The sequence below is a fragment of the Gymnogyps californianus genome, chromosome 3 (genome assembly GCF_018139145.2).
Source record: "Gymnogyps californianus isolate 813 chromosome 3, ASM1813914v2, whole genome shotgun sequence".
NCBI lineage: Eukaryota > Metazoa > Chordata > Aves > Accipitriformes > Cathartidae > Gymnogyps > Gymnogyps californianus.
The window spans coordinates 105,319,248-105,344,597 of NC_059473.1; the positions used below are offsets into that span (position 1 = coordinate 105,319,248).

At 36.1% G+C, this 25,350-nt stretch overlaps 1 protein-coding gene across 1 annotated transcript in view; it reads right to left on the bottom strand.

Moving 5' to 3' along the window:
- DLGAP2 (DLG associated protein 2) overlaps positions 1-25,350 on the bottom strand; it is a 392,137-nt gene that overhangs the window by 224,370 nt on the left and 142,417 nt on the right. Inside the window, exon 2 of the mRNA XM_050893444.1 lies at positions 16,950-16,982. The gene's annotated coding sequence lies outside the window, so the exon portion shown is untranslated. The remainder of the gene's footprint in view (positions 1-16,949; positions 16,983-25,350) is intronic.

The following is a 25,350-nucleotide window of genomic DNA, read 5'->3' on the forward strand; positions in this document are numbered from 1 at the left end:
TTGGATATCAAGCCTGCCTAAGAAACTGAGATGTTCTGTTTCAGGATTATGTTTAATTCCTGCTATATGCTTAATTACAAATTCAATTTCTTTGCATTAACACCTTTTTTTTTCCTCATTAAAAAAACAAAACTGAAAAACAACCCACTCAGTGAAGCTTTGGTCTGCACTCAGACAGCAAGCATTGAGCTCACCTTTGTTACTTGATGTAAACATCCAGATGTGTTTTGAGGATCAAGGCTGTTTCACTACTCTGTGTGGTAAAACGGCAAGAGACAAAAATTGACTTGAGCATAAACAAAACATGTTGAAGAACAGAGTATTATTTTGTCTTTTTGTTTCTCATATACACTGAAAACACAAAAATCACACATTAAGTGGCCAGACTTGGATTAGTCAGTCATTGTAGGAAGCCACTTATTTTAGACTTGGTTTGAAATTAACCCTTGGGAGCTGATGAAGGTGGGACAGACCAAGGCTAGCGTGGCAGTTGTCCAGGAGCCAGCAGCCCCATTGCTTTAGCCAGGGCTGTAAATTCAAGCACCTCAGTGTGCACAGTGCATTCAGTGTCACACTCAAAAGGAAGCTGTCTTTCAAAAAAGAGAAGCCAAAATAGACAGGTTGACGTCAGCATCATAAACTTCATCCAGAAACCTGCTGGCAACTAGCATAGTAAGCTTCTTCTTTTACTGTTCTAAATAATATTCAGTAAAATTGCCTTTGTAAATAGTGAGACTTTACGCCTAGTAATCCAGTGCACGGTCTCTCCAAAACGTGATGTTTCTACAAATGTCTCATGTTGGGATATATACCAAGAGGCTATGCTTTAGATCTGATTATCCACATTAACATTTCTTAAACTGGAAAAATGTAAATCATAGGAAATACTAAACAAATTGAAGCTATGAAAATGGAATAATTCACTGAACAGGGCTGTTGCCTCCACGCACTTCCTTTGTTTCATTTTTATTCCTTATAAAGAGAACCTTAAGAGGTGACTGAATTTTGCTTCCATTTTTGGTTAATGTGTTTATCTATTTCTCTTGTACCGTTATGGATAAACAACCATCTACTGTCTGAAAGAAAGAATGATTACATAGGCCACTGTAGACCCATTCTACATTAGCCTATAATCCAGACCAGGGCATTCATCTGGAAAACGGACTCCCAGCTTCAGTGTCCTTCTTCTGAACTAAGTGGAGTAGGGACTGAAGGGTCTCTCACATCTTCTGAAGGCAACCTTGTCAATCAGCTACGGAGTATATTTATTTTATGAAACATTAGTAAGCACATTGTCATCTGAATCCCTACATTTCCATGAGAAGTCTTCTTTTCAACAAGTCTGACCTTTTCTTTAAATATAAACCTCAACCTAAAATTTCAGATCACCTCTTTAAAATTAGTATTAATTATAGCCACTTCTCCTGAGGAGAGATGCTGTATCAATGTTATTCCACCAGAAATTACGGCCAGAAACAAGCTTGCCAGAAGTTCAGTACTGCTAGGAAGCTTAACTTATCACTGTATGAGCAATTACTTCTTCAATAAATTATGCAGCATTTATTAATCAATGTATTACCTGTTCAAACAGAAACAAAATCCTCCACTGTACATATATTAACAGTAGATAGAGTATGATACATTACGCTGCAAGGAAACAGAAAGAAGAATGGTGTGGGGATTTAGGGCTCTAAATTTAGGGTGAGACAGGAGAGATGTTTACCACAGAGTGAAAAATGTTCTATAAGGAATTGGTGAGTTGAAGAGAATATCAAAGCTGTGAATATTTACAATGCATTTATCTCTTTCTAAGCCAGTAAGACAGGAAGATCCTGGCACTTCTTGGAATTGCCCTGCTGTGTTCCCACATTTTAGTGTGAAAACAATTATCATTCATTTCTTCAAATTACATTGAAGTGTTGCTTCTGCTAAATAGTGTCACTTTCACTTCAGAAATTTCTTTTGGCTTCACTGTACATTTGATCCGTTTTTAGATCATACAGCTTATTAAGCAGGTCTCTGTGAACTCAACCAAAACATACTATATGTTATTTGAAATTTAGAATTTAGTAACCAACCAACCACTACAAAACAAGCATAAACATCCTGACCAAAGTGTACGCATTAGGTATTTAAAACTAGCTATATGTGTAAGGTTCTGCCTCAGAGCCTTCTATTACTGTGGTCACATTGCTGCCTATTGAATGGCACAGCATTGTGTGATGCAATCACAGCCAATTCGCAACAGCTTAAAATGTACCACTGATCTTTTACTACATTTTAAAAAAAAAGTAAAATCTGAAAGAACCCTTGTTAATAAACCAGGCTATAAAACCATAAAAATGCCCTTATTTGGGATTCCTACATATCTTTCAGAAATAAATTGCAGTGTTTAATTGCACTGTTTACTACCATAGCTTTTAAACCTTAGAAGTCATCCAAATGTTGATTCATTGGTTTTTTTAAATTCTCAGTTGGAACCACTTCATTCTCTGGCAGAAGGTTTTTCTGGAGAAAATACCCTCTGACAAAAAAGATATACTGAAAGCCATATACAGTGACTGTAATATTTTCTTTTTTTTAGCTACAATAATATATTATTTAATATGATATATTATTTAATAATGGATCTGTAGCAGTGTCCCAAAATACAATATGGAACATTACTATCTCTTTTTAATTATAAGTACTGAATTTATGTCTCCAGAGTTTGTTGTTTCTGAAGATTCAACTGAAAATATAACTCATCACATGTTAATGGGTAATCTCATTTTTAGGTGTGAGGAAAACTTAGGTTTGCTACAGAATGCTAGTTATTTAGACCCAAGTAGTAAGTGTACTTTGATCGCAAGACCTTGCGATCAGTCAGCAGGGATTGTAGCTGACTACACAGTCAGCGAGGGCTGTATTTTGTTTCTGCTTCTGTCAATATTCCCCTTTGGATCCTCCTCCAACTCTTCTGCCTGTTATCTCCATCACTCTTGGAGACAGTAACAAATTGCCTATTTCTTTCCCCTGTGAGTTGGAATGATTGATTTGTCAATGTCTAGTTAAAACTTATTATAAAGTAAGCAAGATCTTGCACAAGTCTTTATATGTCTTCATATTCAGAGGCTGATCTTTCTAAAAGACAATGTTAGGAATAGAGCACAGACACAGGAATAAAATTTTCGACCTCACCTGTCTTGTGGAAGAAACTTAGTGCAAAATTTCCTTAACCTTCCCATTTCAAACAAATTAATCGTTTCATTCAGATGCATCAAATCCTGAGCTTGCTACTGTGAAGTAATTATGGCAGAAAGGTACTATGTGGTTTAGCAGCGTACAAATATTTTTGACAGACATATTAAAATGCTAAAATGGGAGCAAATTCACTGTAGCTGTTAAAGCCGCCATCCTTTGGAGGCTATGAGGCTGGAAAAAACTGCATCAATGGAATAGAGCAAGAATTCCAGTCATGAAGTTGGACTTGGTCACTCTTACATCTTCTATCACATCCACAGCTGATCTTTTCTGCTAGATGCTACTGCTGTATTTGGTTTCCCCAGTAAGAGAAATGGGTGTGTTTAATCTACTTCCATGGTCTCTCTACTATCACCTCACAGAATGAGAACTCGAAGCTCACCTATGTTGTTTTGGGGGATCACGAACGTGTTTGTCTCTCCTCAGGTTATCGGTAATCTGAGTTCACCTTTTCCAGGTGAAAGACATTGAACGCTAACAGACAAATAAGATTTATAAAGATTCTGCATATAAATCACATTTAGTTTATTGTGACATAAATCATGATCCAGCACAAGAAAAACAGCTTACACTGTGTCATAAAAATAAAACACAGATAGACATCTCCTTTCATTCCTTGCTGCTCTTGACTATCCTTTGGTGGTAGTTCAGAAGTTCTTTGTTTTCACAAATCTGCTCTTGTGCAAGTCCCACCATCTAAAACCTCACTTCTATTCCACAACTCTGGCTTCTCCTTTGTTAAGTGGAATTTGACCGCTTTGCTACCTGAAGTCCTCCATTAGTCAGTGAATCTGTTGCTTATTTACCAAACATCTGGAATTCAGACTTGAAAGGTGAATTTGTCCTTGGCAATATCTCTTGGTCTGTGGGTGACAAAATTACATCTATGGTTGTGGAAGTTTAGCAGCCCTCCATTGTTAGTCTTGTGTCTAAAGCAAGAATTTCTTCTGTTACCTTTTGTAGGTTTTAGATCAATATGAAGACAGTCAGTAATACAGAGTATAAAGAAGCCCCATATTTAAAACAGAATACACTCAGACCCAACTTTTACAGGCAGAGAACCTCTGGTATCAAGCAGAATTCCTAAATTGCATATTGATGCCTCCAAAGAATTTCTCATGGCAGAGACAGTCATAACATGTTCTTTTCTATGAGCATTTTTACAACATGAAATAAATCATTCCAAGAAACCCTCTCCCAAGCTGGGTTTAAACTCTCAGCAGCTGGCTAGCTAGAAAACATAACACACACATAAGCCTTATGGTATCAAGAATCAGATTTAGCTAACAGAAGAAAAGGCCCGAATCTGAACTGCATGCACTTTTCTTGATCTTAAAGTGTATAGCATGCTAGCACAGACCAAAAAATGTAGAATATTTTGGCTTAGCTTCAGGAATATCCTCCAGCTCCTCTGTGCTGTTTCTGTGCTACAAGGCAAATATTGAAGTGGTTAAACAATCAGTTAATCAAATGCTTCACCACTGCCAGAAAAGTGAAAATCACTATGTCTAGCACAAAACTATTTTTAAAGTAGTTTATATACAGTAAATACAAAGGAAAACAAAGGCAAAAAGAAAACACCCACATGATGTTCATCAGTAAGGGAATTCTTTTTCTTCTATATCAATATGATGAACTGAAGATTACTGAGGAAAAGGTGAAAATAAAATCTCCATGGTGCCATTCATGGCATTAACTTAGAGCCTTATTTCAGTTCATGAAATCCATAACTTACAATAATCTACATCAGGAATGTGGTTCCATCGCTAGTTTTGGATTCTCTTGTTAAAGCACAAAGACTGTTGAGGTGGAATTATCTCAACACTGTAACTATTTCATGTTAGCTGAGAAGCTCTTTAAGAAGTTTCTTTTCAGAATGGAGTCTGATTTGCAAACACAGACATTCAGTTCTTAAAAAGGACACTGTCACGATATACTTGACAAACAAAAAATGTAATGGCATAATGAAAATTCAACAGAAAATAAAAACCCCAAGAGGTTACTGTCTCCACATACACTGAAAAAGAAATTATTTCTATGTTTTAATAATTAGTCCATCTCATAAAGAAGGCTGATAATGGACATTAGTGAAACTGAGTTCAACATTCAAAGTTTCTAATTAAAAAATGAGTCCATTCTAAAAAGTGAAAAGAATTGTTATCTCTTTTTCTTCCAAGTAACTCGTTGCACCATGTCTGAAGCCCTATAGCTGACAGAATACATTTGTCCCGTTATCTTTTCAAGGGTTACATTAAGTAAAACAAGTAAAGACTGAACCACGACCTTTGTGCGGCATTAACATAACAGTTTACTATATTCCTTTTACTAAGCATGCTGAGGCATACAGTGGTAGTCGATTTGTACCACTGAGAAAAATAAGCTGTGGGAAAAGAACCCACTGACTCAAGTTTCAGTTATATTGTATGGGGTTAAAACCTGTAAAACCAGCACTGGGGTAGGAACTGCACTGTGGAGGACATGCTGCCTCTTGATGCACCTGGAAACCAAGTATTCAAGTAACTGGAACAATACCATCTCAAGATTTTTCAGAAGTATTTTTCAGAGACAAGTGCTGAAGAGCTTGCTTAACATTCAGCTGCACAAGCTAATTGCTATTAACACAGTTGCTGCCATCATATTATTCATTTTCATGGACAGTCAGTCAGCAGATACAAAAAAGTATTTCCAACCACATATTCAAAGCTATTTCTTTGTCACATATTATTACAGACAAATGTTGGCTTTAATACTTTATAAGGTGTGTGATGATTCCAGTGACTAGAATTGTGATGAAAGCTGATGGAAAATAATCAGCAGGTACAGAAGTCTAAATCATTCTGCTTGAAGTTCTTTGCTGTGAAAGTCCTTGCTCTTTTTCTACATAATATTTCCACTAATATCAGTTGTAGCTCTGCACAAGGTAAGAGCTCAGGATTTTCATACATCATTGAGGTGAATGTTACCAGAAGTTATCTAAGATTTATGCAAATGTACACTCTAGGAGAAGTCAGCGTTCCTTCTGCGTGGAAATCTCTCTTAAATTAATGCAGTTTTTGGCTTCAGAAAATGGTTCCTTTTCCTAGTACACTGTTTCTTAACCTTTTCAGACTGATGATCCAGAATCAAAGTAAAAATCATTCATGATCTGCTCAGTCAGAATGAAATGCGTACATGCATGCAATAATAATCATATAATTCATTTGTGCATGGGTTCCAAAAGATGGATTGGAAATATTCGATCTTGAAGGTCACAGTGTGTGGTGATAGGAAAGGAAGTTTTTATTTGCTTTCTGTTACAGCTGTGCTTCTCAAACCTTACAACCACTAATTTTTTTAAGACTTTCTCCCTACCCAGAAGAATTAAACACTGATCAAGAAACAGTAACTTAATCTTTCACACAGAAGATCCTGTGATACTATACAGCATTTTGCATCTCACTGATGTTCAACTTTACATCTAGAATTAGCTTCACCTTTTCCTAAAAGAAGGCAAAGATATTGACAATTCCCCTGTAGCACAAGGCTCCTGTTAGATTTTGAGCTGCAAGCTAAGGCAAGGCCTAGCTTTCCTTATTCGCCCATTGTCTGCGGAGGCCAGACTCACCATCTGAGCATGCCCTGAGCCTGGGACTAAGGGACAGATCCAGGGAGTGATATGGTGAAAGTCAAATCAAGCTTGCAAACTGTCCACCCCAAGCTATACACTGTAGAACTTAAAATTGACCCATAAGATCTGCCACATCCCCTTTACTCAGTCAAATCCTTAGTAACTTAAACATGGATTGAATGTTGAAACGTGCCCCCTTTTAATAGAAATAATCTGTATGTTTTGGTAGAAATCCATCATGTTTCTTAACCTACAAAGGCACAGAAGTATCTTTCTAAAATATAAAGTAAGCTAGAAGCTGCAGGCAATATTCAGGAGACATTACTGTTCAACTTAAAGAGATCTGCTATGTATATGTACAAAGGAGTATTACAGTTGAATGAATACACAAACCCTAAGCATTGCAGAGCATGAAAATTAGAAGCTAAGGGAAAGCACAGACACTTCACACTATAAAAGAAATGTTCTCATTTATGATACATACTTCTAAAATAACATCTTTAAGAGAAACATGCTACTGCAGAAATTAACATACAGCAATCAAATCTGACATATATGAATGACTACTCAAAATAGGACATTTCATGTAATATAAACACGTGCTAAACAGCAAAGTAAGAAAAATGGAAAAAAGAAACGTGTATATATACATACATACTTCTATTCAAAGGTTAATTTAAAATATCAGCATCCTCTAGGCCGCACTGACCTTACTTACGTTGGTCCCTACTCTAGCAAACACTGAAGTCCTGACCTCTACAGGACTAAATAACATGTGTAACTTCATTCACTGCTGCCAGAGGAAATACTCATATTACCAATGCTGCATGCAACCTTAAGTGTGTGCTGACTATAATCTTTGAGGCCAACTCTTCCCCCCCAGAAATCAAATCAGCTTTTCATTTATTCACTTATATTGGAGCAGGAAAGATGAGATGGTCCTTGTGCTTGGTTTTGTTTGTTTTTTTAATCACAACAATGTAAAATGAATGTACAAATAATACCTTCTGCATTTGGGATTACATCCTATTTGTCCAAATTAAATCAGCTTCTTTTTTTTTTTTTTTGTTGGTTTGCACAACCCAGGAGAGTGAATCAGTAGATGAAAAAACCAAGGACAACAATGTAGTTTTGAGTACAGCTGTTTCCTGTACATATGAGAAATAGAAACAGCTGAGCAATGAATTTAATTTATTCTAAATATAAATGACAGGTGAAGGCGTGGAAAACACTTTTTTAAAGAAAGTAATTTTTTCTTAAAATACACCTGAGAATTTTTTTCTTTTAAGACTTTTATCTTAAATTACCACAAGATACTCTGTAAAAGAAATGTACCAAAATTGAGATCACCTTATCTCACACTTAGCTTACATAGGTCCTAGTCCTTTAAATATCCCATTCCTGATTTCAGTATAACTAAATAAAATGGGCAACTTTATTCCTCGTTATAGACAAAAGTATTCATTTTACTAATGCCATATATAACCTTGCAAATTATACTATTATAAACTATAGAATCAGGAAGAGTTCAAAATTAAATCTTCAAATATTTCAAGTATAACTAGACACTGAGAGCTTTCTCTGCAACTAAATCTTTAGCAGGCATACTGTAGACAACTTTTGCTGTCTGCCCAAATGCAGGCAACATGAAAATACAGTAGCAACATGTTGTTCAATATTGTTTGAATAAAAACATACTGGAACTCTTTGCTAAAAATCATGATACACATCTCATCTCTTCACTTTATATAAAACCCAGCTTAGTTCAAGGATAAGGCACATTGTGAATATACTATAACTTGTTATCCTAAAGAAATTAATGAGTAAAATCTGACATATTAGCCCAGTGAGAAAGAGATTTAAAAATATTTAGGGTCGTACAATCTCCAAATTCTGCAGGTTATTTTATTTAAAAAAATACCTAGCATAACTAACTTGCATATTTCCTTTTGATCTAAGAGTAAAAAAAGGTTCAGTATTTACAGACTACACAATGGAGAATGATAGCAATACATTTCTATGCAACTTGAAAAAGTTTCCATGAAGATGAAAAAACAAATCACTTTGACAGCAGTAGCTAAAGTGTTAAAAAAAAAAGACAGGTCTATTAGCAATACTCGGATCAGGAGGAAGTTTCATACTACCAGTGTTTTTACCAGAACCTATTATTTAAATGTTAGCAAGGAAGTTCACACAGGCACACAAATGTGGCTATTCCTGAAAACTAAGGCGCTGGCATACAAATGGGTCAAAGCAGAAAGATCAAAGACCTTGACCCTGTATTTACATAAAATTTTTCATACATGACTGAATAAAGTCAGCATTATGTCAATCACTTCAGGTAATAATCATGAATTATTATTATTATGTTGATAGCAGGAACAATAATTATTTAACTGTTTCAGTGGTACATATACAGAACAAGAAACTTGCTAATTTGAACAAGCAACCATGAAATTTTTATAATTAGCATGAAAAGAAGCAATATTAAAATTAGGCAAAGTAGATTTTATTATGTGTTATTGTTTCCTTAAAAATGTCAGGATTATGTGTTGTGAAATGTACTTTGCTTCCTTAGACAACTTCAATTTTTGTTACTGATAACTGTTGGTCTAGTAAATACAGCATAAGTATAAAGAAGTTAAGACTACAGGACTCTTGAAAGTCATTGCTAACAGTGGTAAAACTGCCAGTTTTGAGTGTGGATTACTAAATGTTAAGATTAGCAAAGTGAAGATTAGCAAAATTCTCTGGAGTTATTAATATGCCTGTAACAGTTTTCCACTAGATACCAAGGGAAATGTTTATATTCAGAGCCAGAACTACTCAGATGGAACATCATCAATATTAAGACATATTGCCAAGTTTAAGGTATTTTTCTGAACTACCTACTGTCTGGATTCTTTATTTTAACAAAAAAAAAAAAAACAAACAAAAAACAAAAAAACCAGACTTATTTCCCCCTCAAACCCCAACACACTAGTATTAACCAGAGCACAGAGGGCACCAAAGCTGGTAGTACCTGAAATAAAACCACCACTCTAATATCAACATATCCGAAAAAAACATTTTTTCCCTCAAGGAAAGTAAGAGGTTTTTGTTGTTACTGTCAATTATTTATTTATATTTCTTGTGTTTCCCAAATTCTACTGAATATTCTATGCATCTTGTGAGCAAATACAAACAATTCAACAGTACCATTTGTTTTGATTTAAAAACATTCAAAACTTCTTTTACTAAAAAAAATAAAATAAAAAATCAATTAAATCCATCCTCAACTTTTAAAAAACCTTTCTATTTTTAATTGACATAATCTTCTGTATGGGTAAATGAGTGACATACTCTAGCATTCTTGTAACTTTGCTAAAACTTTTGCACAAACTCATTTCTTCTCAAAGACAAAATTATGTTGGCATCTTAGCTTGAAAATGTAAATCAATAGTAAAAAACAATCTGAATCTTCTGACACTTGGATTTATTGTCAGATAATATATAATTGTCATATAATATATAATTGTCAGAAGATTCTCATCTTCTGACACTTGACTCACGCAGTATCTATGCATTGGCTGTTTGAACTATTAACTGTTTAACTTAACGAAAGAACAAGTTTAGGAAAAAAAAAACCAATGTTCACTTTGAGATACATTAAGAAATAGGTCTTCTCTAAACTCTCCTTTTACATCCATTTTACCAATTAACAGAAAGTCACTGTTCTAAGGTTGCTATTACAAGCTTGAACCCAGCAAGTCTAACAGCCACCAACCACTTCTTGTGCCAGTTACTTGCAAAAAATAATGGGCAAACTTAATTCAAACTGTAGGTGCATACCACAGCCCAAAAGAGATCTGAGACACTGAAGAAGAATCTGAACTACCTGGACAAATTCTTAGGAAAAACACTTGAAGGAAAGTGCATACAGGAGAAATAAAGTAGCGAAAGCATGAGAACGTGCATGGCAGTCTTTGCCAGCACAGGTAAACTCTGTGACCTTAGGAGCGGTCTGCAAAAACATTTTTTTGGTCTACAATGCTAGGCGTGAGAAGGTGGTTACTTGGGGGCAAAGAAAATTTCCCTCACTCTTTGACCCTTCTTTCATCCAGGACTTCATCATTCTTTGCAAGCATACAAAAGATCATTAAACAATCCTAACTTCATTTTGTTCCCCCTCTAAACTGGGACAATCTGTAAGACCCCGATTCTGGCTGCCACTGGTCACAAGGGATAAAAATATGAAGAATATCATAATCTCTCTGCACTGATATCACTGGCTTTTCGTACATTTTATACACTGTGTGCAATACATGCAGCACAGTACTGGTCTGGTTCTGTAGAGCGTGCAAAGACGGTCTCATTAGTGGTGGATTTGGTAGTGTTAGGTTAACGGTTGGACTCGATGATCTTAAGGCTCTTTTCCAACCTAAATCATTCTATGGTTCTATGTCAGAGCAAGACATTTCTGTATGCCATCTCTCTGAGTTCCCTTGTATGCTTTGGATGGAAACTTCCACACAGGTTGAGATAACTGCAGTAAGTTCTAATGCACCTCAATATCTATTTTTTGGATCTACAGTTGCTCCACTGCATGAACGTACCTAAAAAGATTCAGTTATCTAGATGAGATAGGAAAGGGGGAATATTTCCTGTTCATTATTCAGAGGTTGACTCTTAGAAACTCACCAGGACTCCACAGAAGGAATATGAGGATTTCCACAAGGCCAAAGGTTTGCCCAGTAGGTATTCAGTTTCTGACTACAGTAACTGAAAAGTTAATAAAAAACAAAGATGAAGAAATTATTTACAATAACCTACCCCTAGGGGATGTATCTCCCTTATCTATTAAAAGACAGGTTGGGTTTTTGTTTGTATAAAAACATATGTCGATAACAACTGGACTTCCCTCTGTCCCAAATCTGTTGCAACATTCTTAATGTTCACTGAAACATCCAGTGCTAATTGAATTTGAGGTCAATCTCAGAATTCACATTGTGGTAGCAAGTTCCACAACTGTATTTGCTTTTCTCAGTTATACTTGTTCTGCTTTTGGGTATTCACTTGGTCTGGATGTATTATGAAACTGGAACGCATGGTTTCCATGATCCCATGGAAAATGGGATGCATCATTTACTACAGTAGATATATTTTGGTTTTTTTTTTTATTGGTACCTTCTCTAAATTATATGGAGCAAACCACCTCAATATTCATTCATGTGGGATTGCTCCTTATGTATCTTGGAAAGTTTACTATATATCTCTAGATTCCTAAACTCTTTGCTATGTTCCTTTCTGGTGGTGGTGGGAAGCAAAGATTCAACTCAGTATTTCAGGTTAGAGTAGTTGTAGTATGCACAAGTGGTGTTTTAATGTACTGCATTGTACTCTCCATCTCATTCCTTACAAATATTCTTATTTTGCTTGTTTTCTTTAACTATCATCCTAACTAGAGGTCTTCACTGAACTGTTCATAATGAAACTTGAGTCTTCTTTCTATAATGTTAAAGTTAATACAGATCCCAGCAAAGTAGAGAAGTATTGTTACTCATAGCCTTTGTGTATATCGGTATCTTACAATCCATGGTAAGCCAGACTTGATTACTAAATGCTGTGGAATTGAAAGGACATTTGCGACATAATATCTCTAGTAGAATGAGATATGAATACTACAGACTGTATGTAGACTTCAAGATCAAGAGGTACCAGATAACAGAGTGAACAATAGGTAGGACTGCCTACTACCTACTCCACAGTCTTTGCATAATTGCTCAGCGTATTCTACCACTCTCATAACACATCAGAAGCGTCTACACAGAGAAGCTTATTTTCATCACGGAATACTTCTAAACAAATTGGAAATTGCTGTCAGCATCACAGTAACAGGAGTGAAAGATTAACACCTACAGCAAAGTTAACCTGGGTTTTCTCTCCCATGGATATCCAAACAAAATTCTACACATAGCCACTGTTTTTTATCTCAAACTGATAAGAACCCAACAGGCCCTTAAGACCATCAACAGAGGGTCAGATCAAAGGCCAGTCTTCCCAGTGTTCTGTCCCCCATAACTGCCAGTAGCAGATACTTGGAAAAATGCATTTTTCCATGCTCTCCCTAGATTTAAGAGAGAAGTGTCTAAGGAGAAGCAGAGTGTACAATGATGCTTTACCTGGATCCAGTAATCTATAGCTTCTGGCGGCTGAAGGACTACCTGAAACAAGTTGTATCTTTATCATTATTTTATTCTGCTGAAACAGGTGATAGGCTGAAATGCCGGACAAAGCCAGACCTTGTATTAATTCTTCTCAAACTTCACTAGAAACATCCCCATTCAGTGGTATTCCTTTTTAAGACCACATTTTCCAGATCTGTGTGTTCAGATAAAGCTTGTGCCATCAAAGAATGTGTAGAGGTGTCTATTTTTACAAAAGTTGAAAAGTGCTGGTATTGTACAGGACTGCCCGTTTATCTTTAAGAAGGAAAGAAACAGAATAATCATAAAATACAGAGGCAAAAGCCATGAACAGAAACAGTAAGTCACTACTGGAGTTGTGAAGGATATTAAAAAAGCCTGGAAGAAAAGCTTCCATTTGCATAGGCTTTGAGAAGACAGAGTGGTCTACTGAAATCTTAGCTGCCACCAAACTTATTTGTTTGCTGCTTTGGTAATATAGAAAATTGTATTTGTTAATATAGTCATTTCAAAAACTTCTGTGAATAAATACCAGTTAGAAAGAACAGAAACATCTGCCTGAGGATTAATGGTGATAACTGTTCCTGAAAATTCTCATGACTACACCAGTCTTTCTAACAGAGTACATTGGCTGTCACAAAGACTGAGCTAGACACATGTCTATAACATGCTATCGTCACTTAAAATCTGAGCAGGAAAAGAAAAAGGAAAACAACCCAACAGTGTTTACCATGACAACATAATCTGTCAACTGCAGATCACTTCTGCAAAGGCGACTGTTGTCAGCTGTCTGAAAACACATCATTGCTGCTCTTGCATTTCCAGAAGATGGAGCAGCTCGAAGTAGCTGCACTAATGGGATTAGACCACTAGCTCTGCCTTCTGCAACTTTAGTTTTCTCCCAGTATAAAATAGGCCTCCTGGTCTTCAGACATCTCACACTGACAGGAATGGTAGCCGACGTGATTGTCAATAACACAGAGCAAATCCATGATTTTTGAAACAGAACACATAAGCCTTTGCAGGTCATACAAAACACTGATTCTCAAACAGAAACCCCAGTGTTGTCCAACTCATTCTCTTTAGATGGGCTGCAAAGGAGGACACATGACACATTTATCTACGGATCCACAAATTCCACAGGCGAAACACTGAAACATGAAATCTGTATTCTGATAATTTATAACTCCCTCCCATCTCTGATATTTTTTCACTCTATAAAACATGCACCTGCATTGTCCCACACCTGTGCAACAACGTGTATACAGATAAATGCACTTTCTTCGTGAAGTGCAGCACTAACTGCTAAAAACTTTGCAAAGTGCCCCCAGCAAAGACCTCTGTTTTACACAGTCATTTCCTATTAGACTTGGATATACTGGTAATCCAGGACCAAACTGCTGGTTTTGAAAGGAGAGTGATGGTTAGAGAAAGGGTGAACCATCACAAGAACAGTGAGGACTGCAGTTGACCAACCTGACAATCAGAATTTGTGGCTTGCAATATGCTTCCATTCTGCCACCTTTCGTATAGAAGGTAGAAGATACTCAGAAACTCACCACTAGCTGCCTGTGGGTTTTCCAATAAATGGCATAAACAGCTTCAGAGGAACTCAGAAGTGGCAAGACATGAAGCCTTGTCTTCCTCTCTCCCAAGTCAGGGAGATTTCTCCACATCTACTATTTCATGAGCAAGTCTCTGCTTGCCACTTTGGAAATTAATATAGGAGGCCTACACCATGGCGTATCTGTCCTACAATTTTGCAAATTCATCTTAATATACTAAAGTACATTAATGTACTTAGTGAACTTTGATTTTTTCTGAAAAAGAGGAGGAAAAAAGGAACCTGGAGGCAAATGGTATCTACCATTAACTGATACTTTGAATTTGCCTCAGATACCAAAAATGCAAACTACAAGCTACAGAGTATCTCAAATTTCTGAAGAAGGCTACAGAGAAAAGTCAGAAATTCTAATTAAAACATTGCAAAAAGTTGATTTTTTAGTTCTTCCTTAGTTTTCTAAGTAACTCAATTAATTTACTATGAAACCATAGCAAAATTTATAGAATGTTCCAGAGGAAAATGTTTTTTTTTTGAGGCTTGAGTTGTTAGGTTTTGGTTTTGATTTACACGACAAAGATGTGAAGTTTCTTTTAGAATGGCCTTCTAAAAACTAAAGTCATATCTATTGAGCAACTACTTCTTCCTCACAAAATCACATATAAAACTTCTGTGAATATTCAGTGTTAGATGAGAAATTGTGCTAATCTGGCAAGAAAAAAATTTAAGATTCTACGCCTTCTCACTAATCTAAGCTGACATTAATGTCAATATTTTTAAAATTGAGGCAGAGAATTAATAATTAGCATTCCAGTAATACTGTGTTTGAGGGGAGAGTATGGTAATCCAGGAGATGTTCACTCTTGGGGAAGTTCATTTCTACTCAGCTAAAAACCAAACATTATGTTCTTGAGGACTGTTCCTACAGCAATACATATAATTACCTTTTGATTGTGGGTTTTTAGTCATATAAATGTTAAACATTTTTATTACCAAATTTTTTTGGAATTCCCTTTTTACAAAGTCCATGTACATTTATTAAAATTTGCAAAGCTGAACAGGTATGAAAGAGCAGTAATGAAAAGAAAGGAGAATTATTGTTATAAAGCAGGCATAGCATGTAATAAAACAGTACTAATCCAATGTGTAACCTTAAAGTTGGACAACCTTATCATGAAAGGAGTATCTCATGAAAGCCAAACAAACACCTGTCTTATTTTTCTTTTTCATACATGTATCTGTGCTATTATAAATTTATTAAATAAAGGACAAAGAAAATGAACAAATCAATAATTGACTGTTTATTAAAGGAATGCAAAGTCCAAACAAATCTCTAAAACAATTATGTGTCAGTAGATAACAAAGGAGAGGCAGATAATTAATGTTTAATTTACTGAGTTATTTCACTAGTTGCAAGGTCTCAAAGCCTTTCAATTTCAGACTTCATCTCTTAATAACTTTTCCCTCCTAAATTTATAAAACATTAGAAGTTTAAATTGTTTTTCAGAAACTATTCAAGATATAAAGCTGAATGTTTTGGGAACAGCCTAGAATCTATAATTTTATTTTTTAATTAATATACTTTGCTCCAGCATTTACACTTGCTATTTTGGATTATGTTTCTTAGAAAGACTCCAGATGGTTTGAAACTCAGGTCAGCTTTTGACATTTTCTTTATAACAGCACCAATGTTAAAAAATAAATAAATTAGAGAGATTTTCCTCAATAATGGCCTCAAAAATCATAATCTCATTGCTTCAATGTTCATTCAGGTAAATTGTGGGTCTCACCTCGGCATTTAATTAGTCACTTGGAAAAAACCCAAACAAAACAAACCACCAAGCACCTTCACGTGGGCATGTATTTGCACTGCATAACAGTTATTGCTTAATTATCTTTATTTCAGAAGCAATATTTATTCACTTCACCTGCTAAAATTGTTAGCCTCTCACAGTTCTGTGTAAATGTAATATCAAATATAAAAACGTTTTCTCATTTCCCTTTTATGTCCAATCTTCTTGTTTTCCATCCTCAAAGTGATGTCCTTAAATGTCTCTTCACACTCGCTCTTACCCCAAATTAGTTGGACAAACACACAAAAGAATAAGAAGTAAATATTTCAATTTTTGCTCTAGCGGAATATTTGTCCTTTAAGATATTTCCTGCCTGGAGCATGTACTGCGCTTTACTCAGCTTAATTCAATTCATTTTTGGTATCTAACACAGAGAAGAATGTCTTTCACTGGTTCTCATCATTCGGATACCATTTCCAATCTATCGTACGTGTGTATCATTTGAGTCAAGTGTTTACCTCTAGCTGCTTTGAAAAATATTAGTAGGAAAACACACTCACCTTCAGGCTCCCCACAGAGTGTACACTGTGACTCTGCAAAGAAAAAGAGATAAATTATAATTTCTTGATTTTAAGATCTGTCATAATTACATCCAAATATAACAAAACTTACAGAACTCAAAGTTAGCATGAAACATGCAATTCTATTTTCAGCACCCATTTTTTAACAGCTGCAAAATAACTTTCAAAACAGAGTTTTTGCAGGAAGAATTTTAAAATAGAACTCTATACATGTCTAGTTACATTTATATAACTATCACCTTCATAGACTTCAGCTGAATGCATTCATGTAGCAGGACTTTTTGCTTCCACATGACTTTTTCATATTTGTAGATGTACAATAATGCAGTGACAACATTCACTCAAATAAAAAGTTTAAGCCTCCTAATATTTTACTATTGGAGGTAGCAAACAGTAATAGCGACAGAGTTGTTATATTCCTCTCTCATACAAGACTTCCAAGTCCTCCCAGGCAAGAGGAGTAAGTCAGTCAATGTAAATGCGTAGTAATACTCTGCAAAATATTCAAGTACAGAAATGAAGGAAAGAAAACTCCATCACAACAGACATTCTCTAAATGTACAATTACTATTTTATTCACACACCACTATTTGGAAGTTGGCTGTCTTAAAAATTATTTTGCATAATGTACAAATATATACACACATGGAGGAAATATTTTAAAGTATCCCTTGAGATTGAGCTGCTTCAACTGTTAGTATCAAGCTGTAGAACAAAGCTATTGTTTAGAATCCAAATACAAGAATCAACTGAAATCACAGGGAATGTAATCAAGTTGGCAGATAATTCTGATACACTGGAAAAAGTCCTACTAGAACAAGACAGCACAGTATATTTTAAATCGCATATCTCTGAAATATCCATTTTAACACTCAGCTGAAAAATTACATCTCTAACAGCAACAAGTATGCTGAAGTAAATACATATATATATGCAGGCACACACATACACACACACGTATGCATGTATATACATTTTAATATAAATTCAGTACAAAAAGCAGTTTAACATGCCTGGTATATACAAATGCAATTCAAAAGCTTGCTGAAATTATCTCCAGCCTTGAATGACAAATAGGAGACTGGACTTTAGCTGTGAACTTGACTCGAAGGCAAAAAAAGTCAGAAACTGAATATGAAACACATACACTGAGTAGATTGAGTACTCACACAGTGAGTAGTGGCACTTTATAGTGCCACTGTGACATTATTTAGAAGTACTTTCTCCATGCAGATAAGAGGCTGTCTCACAGTAACCCACTGTTGTAATGGTACTTGTCCCTACATCTTTCATATATTTTAAAAACGTTAATCATTGGTTTTTTTACTACTGCCAGAGGCTGTAGCATGCATGAGGGAAAGGAACGAGAAAAATTGTGTTTATCCAGGCAACTCTGCTGCTGATAGGTGGATCACAACTTTTAAAAAAGCATAAAGTTGCATGATAGAGAGGAATTAATTTTGATGCAGTTCAGCACCATGAAACATGTAGTTGAACTGTCTATTGATAGACTCACAAGTGTCCCCAGCAGATCTGACAAACTGAAAACAACACCCCAATGGCAAGCTTGAGAAAAAAACCCAGTGAAAAGCATAAAAAGCCTAGTCTCAGATAACACAGGCCTGTTTCTTTCACTGCTGGATGAAAAACACACTTGCCACAATCTGAAGTGATGCAGAGGAAGCAGCTCAGAAGATCTTTTTTTCACTTCTAATTCAAAGACTGTGTGAGGTTTTACTGAGAGGGGCTGCCTGTCTGTGTGCAGTTCATTATCCTGATTGATAAGGAAGAACAAGCTGAGACTTGGTTTCTGAACTTCTGACTTTTTGCTGATCCTCTACGTCCTGCTAACAACTGCTTCACTGGTTTGTTACAATCCAAAGAGTCTACCTGACACTTTTGCAGCTCTAAACACCATCTTCCAAAAGTCCCCAGTCAACAGTACAAATTATTAGCTTCCCTCTTTTCCTCACTAACATAAATTAGTGCCAATATTGCAATCTGCAGCAGGGTAGATAGTCTAACCGCAAAATAGGGCTTGCAGCTACGACTGGTGCCAGAAAGTTGTCCAAAAGCTAGCTAGGTGTCAGCACTATCCCTGCCAGACCACTGCTTTTTTGGGCTTCTTTCAGGTGTTTGTTTAAGGTCTCACATTTATGGGCAAGCCAGGTGTTTCTTCCCCTACCTTAGCATGCCTAGGGAGAGTTCATGGGGGGATTTTGTTTTAATTCATCAATGTATGTCTTCCAGAGGCTGGGAATCATTTCAAACTGACAGCAGCACCTCTCTTTCTACACTGGTAAGAAGCAGACTTTGTGGATGTGGATGATTCACCAGTAAGGCTCTGTTTATGCATTTCCTCACTGTAGTTTGCCACTGTGGGGGAGGACTAGATACCCTTTTTGTTGTGCTTGACACATACAGATCGAGTGACAAATAAAAACATAACCACTTCTACTAGACACGTGACCAACATAACCGGGAGGTTGTACGGAGCACTGTTTTTCACAGAGTGTCTGTGTGTGAGAGAGAGAGAGAGAGAGAGAAATAATTAAGTCTGTTTAGATCCATACATTCTATGATTATTGTTGAGAGATTGCACATCATAAGTTTCCAAGACTAAAATTATATAAAACATACACATCACACTCAAATATTTGTAGGTTTACATTATACAGAAATACAGAACTCTTAAAATCCTGTAAAGAAGCTATGTCTTGAAACTTATTTTAAATTCTTTTCTCTGTAAGGAAGTTGCTGTATCTTGATAGAAAAGATCTTTCTGGAAGATAGTTCAATACTAAACACCGGTATTAATTTGGAAATTTTCTAATTAAATTTCAGTTCTGGGATCAGATGACAGCAATGAAGGACACGGGAACAGTGTAAAAAGTTACAACTCCTTCAGGTGAAATGACATTGTTTAAGCTGAGATGCACCTCACCTAAGGTTGAGTGTCTCATCATTAATGTTCAAAATCTAAACTAGTCTTAAAAGATTTACCAATTAGTGGAAATAAACAGCCACCTAACCTGCCTTAGGAACCTATGTTAGCATGAGATAAATCAATAAATCGCTTTTTTTAAGTACTCATTCCTTTTTTTGTGTTGTAAGAGGTCTTAGACTTAGGCTACATCTTCACAATAACATTCACGGCAAGAGAGAAATGTTCATTGTAAGCGATCTCTGGAGGTCATCTAGTTCAGCCTCCCACTCAGAGCAGGGCTGTCGCCAAGACGAATGCAGCTCAGCTGGGGCTTTGATAGTCAAGTCCTGAGAGCTACCAAGGATGGATATTTCACAACCTCAGTGGGCAGCCTGCTCCAGTACTGCATCAGCTTCGTAAGGTCCCACTTGAATCTCTCAGTCTGCAGTCTGTGGCCATTCTTCCTTGTTATATCACCCAGCACCGCCAAGAAGACTTTGGCTCCGTCCTGTCTGTAACTCTCCTTCAAATAGCTGTAGTCTGCTATGGATCTTCACCTCAACAGACTAAATAAGCACAACTCCTTCAACTACTCTGACCAGAGGACCCTCTGCTAGACTCCTTCCAATTTCTCCCTATGCTTCCGGACGTAGGGAGCCCCAACCACTGAACACAGTACTCCAGGTGCAGCCTCACCAGCACCAGAGGGAAATAATAACCTCTTCAATTTGCTGATCATAGTCATCCTGGCATAGCCCAGTACGCGGTTTGCCTATTGCAATGAGAACACTGTCTGTTGACCCATATGCAACTTGGTATTCACGTTCCTTCAGAAAAAAATAAATTAATAAAATCAAGTCTTAGGAAGATCAGTCCCCTGATCCAAGTCTCCCGCCAATTATAACAGCGCTAATGTATGGCACAAGGGAAGAGGGAATGTGTGGCCAAACGCGGGTAGACCAAGACTGCTCTTTCCAGGACTGGCCAGCCCATAGATTGGCTTAAGGGAATCATGAAATCTCAGCCTCAGACAAGTAACTTTTGTATGCCCACACTGGATGAAATGACGTCTAAAGTGACAGTGCTTAAGCTACTGCATGTTGTGATGGAATAGGAGCAGGGACATTACCACATTTCAAAGATATTTCTTAAGCCTTTCCTTCTCACAAATCCTAGTAATATATTATGCCTCTACATATCTGATTCATCTAAAGCATTATAATGATACTTTCACAGGAGGTATTCTTTCTTTTTAATGTGTTGCTAATCAGCTCCACTTAACAAAGATGCTCGTTCTTGCAAACACTCACACATGTGAGTAACTTTTTTGTCATTGCTCTCAAAAGTAAAATGCCTAGGATGGGTGAGTGTTCAGAGATTTGGGACCCAATAAATCAATAGAACAAGGAAAACCTATATTTATATTATTAATCTCACTCTGTCATTTTGAAATTCTCTAGCCAACAGAAATAATCTTCCCAGATACAAGAACTTGCTGACAAAATAGGTCATAAGAAAGATCTTTTGAAGAAACAAATTTATCATGAAGACACAAGCTTTTTTCCTCCCAAATAATATGAAATCTATTTTATTTTGATAGTTTTTCTTGTCTAACCTAAATGATAAGTAAGACTAAAAATAATAAACCCAGACATGTAAATGCCAACATTCTTTCTCCAAAAAGCTGAGTTCAACATTCAGTTTTAAATTAGAGTGAAGATAAATTATTCTGCTAAACGTGTTCACCTTTCCTTGCTTTCTGTATACTTTTCTTGTATGGCTGGTGCAAGTACAATAAAATCTAGTATAAAGAGCTACAATAAAGAAAGCAATATATGGGCCAGATGAAAGATACAAAATAGCCATTACAAATAAATTACAATTCAGAATACCCATGCAAGCTATATAATGTAATAAGACTAAGACAACACAGTATTAGTAGTATTTTAAATCAGTTTAAAGAAAATACTGGGTGGTATTTAATAGTTAACTACACTTCAAAGTACACTATGCTCTCAGCAGGGGTTTACCCAGATTATGGAATCCAACCTCGATGAGATTTGACCAAGATATATGGAAGTGACAGTATGACAAGAAATAATAGGCAAAGGTGAGAAGCAGTGCTGGCGATAACCTGTCACCTCAGCACTGTATTCAGAAAATGGATGCAGTCAGCCCTTCTGACTGCCCCTTGAATAATACCACACATCCAGTTTTGTATCCCCACTTCATTTGTGTAACAGACCTTTCTGTCTCTCTTTTCATCTGATACTACCAGAGACCCTTTGCAGCTCCTCCTTGCTGCTACCCTTCTTTATATAATTTTAAATTTTAATTACAAACATGTATGTTCTCTATTGCTTATATTTATCTTTTTTCCCCCCACTATTGTCTAAATCTATTTACTGAGTGGCCAAAAAAGATACCCCTGTTATATAATTACTGAGTATCCCTGCCTATTTGAATGAATTCAATGCATCAGAGGAAAATTGGAAATTATTTTTGTTTCACAGAGAAATATGGTTGGCCTCACAGAAAACAATTATTGGTTTGCCTTTTTTTCCTTTTATTTATGCAAAATAATAATAATAATTTAAAAAGCAATGAAAAAATAGATCAAGTTCCAGTGAGGGAATTTAGCAGGTAGTGCTTTAGATTTTGGTTCTAATGGCAAGAAATGCAACTGTTTCTGACACTATTTCATCAATGTCTCTTTACATTATTTTACTGATGTCAGTGAAACGAAATTCTGCGACACTTAAAGAGACATAGAGTAGCCATGCATTATATTGAGCTTTAGTGCAGCTGAAAAGTGAGGTATAATTTAAGGCTAAACTGTGAGACTTCTAATCATTTTCAGGATTTAAATCCAATATTTGTATCTAAATGTGGCTATAATAGTGCCAATAAAAGCTGACTGTATTATGAACTACGTTTTCCATTCTCTCTTTTCAGGTCTATTTTTTCAGCTACGCCTTTTGTCTTTATCTGTAGCTTGTTCCTCCTGAGGAGGTTGAAATCTTACCACTGCATAATACCATCACCTGAAATATCAACATGACAGACCTACAGGTACACTGCAAGATTTTATCATGTCCACCAAGATTCTCCCATTCACAATTATCTTCTTTATTCGACACTGATGCTAGAGCAAATCCTGTGGAGGTCTACCGCTCCGTGTTCAGTCACCCATGTAGGTAAGGCATTGAGAGACACCTACAAAAACGAACTAGCTTTTCTTCTGCAAAGCACATTTGAGCTTTACCTACAGAAATGTTTCTAAAGTGTTCTCTAAAACCTCTGATGACAGGGAATACAACCCTCTTCAGGTAAATTATCTCTGTTGCTAAACTATCTTTGCAATTGGAGAGCTTTTTCCTATATAGCCCAAACAGGCATTGCTTTCGACTATGCAGATGGAGAATAAAATTTTTAATGCACTTAGGAAAAAATAATAATATCTAATTCAGATACTTATTGTTTCCTTCAGGTCTTGTTTTTTTCTATTCTAAGCCTTCAATTTGTCCTCACAGTCATGGTTGCTAATACTCATCTCATCTTTGCCGTTCTCCCCCAGAGTCTTTCCAACTTAGCCATATCGTAAAGTTGTAAGTGCCCCACACTGAATAAAGTACACAACCTGAACCCTTCAACTGCCAGGTAGAACAGAATATTTACACTCTTACATCCTTTTTATATTTCTAAGAATGCCATTCACCTAATTTTGGGCAGCACTATTTTCTTGACTCAAATGAGATCTCATCTCATCCTTATAGACAGGAATTTGACTAGAGATACCTTGAGCAGTCACCATCACGAGAATGAAATAAGTCAAGGATACTTTGTTGGTCTGCCTTTGCAGTAAGGGCCCTATTAATGTAATCCATGTAAACCAAGCGAAATCCACAAAGCATTCCAGGTGCTTCTTATAACTTTTTGTTTGAAACTGTGAAGTGGCAAAAATAATCAAAATGACACTACACCAAAATACTGTATTTCTTACAGTATTTTGAGTGCTGACAAATAGCACAACAGGAAGAGAAAGCAACTATATTTGGACTCAGATATTGTTTGGGCCCATTTCCATGAGCAGGCATAAAAGAAATAAACAAAAATAATTTCAAAAAGAAAAGCATGCAATTATACATATATATGTACACACACATTTACTTGTGTGTATATATATACATATCTATCTTGAAACCTTTTTTCTTCTTCTGAACAATAGTATTTACACATAAAAATAACTACCAGCAGTCAGTTCATCATGCAGCATGTACTGAAAAACGTAATAACAACAATTGTTTAGAACTGTTGTGGATATAGCCAATACATGTATTTCATCCCTCTGAAACTGTTTCTACAAACACTTCTTGCTGAGTTTAAGGGCCTACTTTCCTGCCTGCCTGCCTCTCACTGCTGATCACTTACGGTATGACCACTCTCAAGATGAGATTCCCTTGTGTTTGCAATTTCAGCTTTCTTGAATCTTTCCTTTTAACTGGGGTATTCATAACAAAGGGCCTTTTACTGCCCAGGATCAGGCCTTGGGGTTAGGAAAAACAAATATCCACTGAAGTTTTGGAGAATAGGAAAAATACAATAGAAAAAACTGTTGCCTGTGAGAGACTAGCAGCTGGGCTATATTGGGAAAGACAGAGCAAGGGGAATGAGTAGCCCTGAAAAGGGCAGATACTGAAAGAACTTTAAATAAAAATAGAATACAGAATAGCCATTATTAAAATAGAATGAGCCTAAAGCAGAAGAAAATCAACCAACCTGGCAGCAAACTTTGTATACTTTTGAGCAAATGAACTGACATCCAACCAAATGCATAAAGCAACCACTAAGAGCCCATTATTTTCCCCAGATAAAAATATAAGGTTCATGCTCAAAGCAATGCCAGAACCTATTCACAGTACTTGCACATCAGATCCTTCTCCATATGGAGTTTACACATTACACGTGCATTAACCAAGCCAAAAGAGATTTCAGAAAAGAATTACGAGACCAGACAATCAAATATTTTCATAGGAAAACAAAAATAACTGAAGCAATAAAAAGCAAAATATAAACCACTCAAGAAAGAAAAAAAACAGCTAATGTTTCTCTTGGTGATCTGAACACAAATACTTTCTTTTCAGAGGAGCAGTCATAAACACAGTAATAAAATGGATGTGCTTTAGCACACTTCTGATACACATTTCAAATGCACAGTATCAAAGTAGAGAGTCCAAATACCCTGAATGAGTCCAAAAAAGACCAGAAGATGTGTTTATAAAGAGCAAATCTACATGTTTTTCTCCTCATTTTTACACTCATTTTCTAGTATTTGACGTTCGAAGGTTAAAGTGAGTCATATTCCTCACAGTCAAGGGAAAGAAACTTACCACCCCCTAATCACATTTTTGCATCTTTATGAAAAACACCAAGGAGAGTAGGGCTGGTGATAAA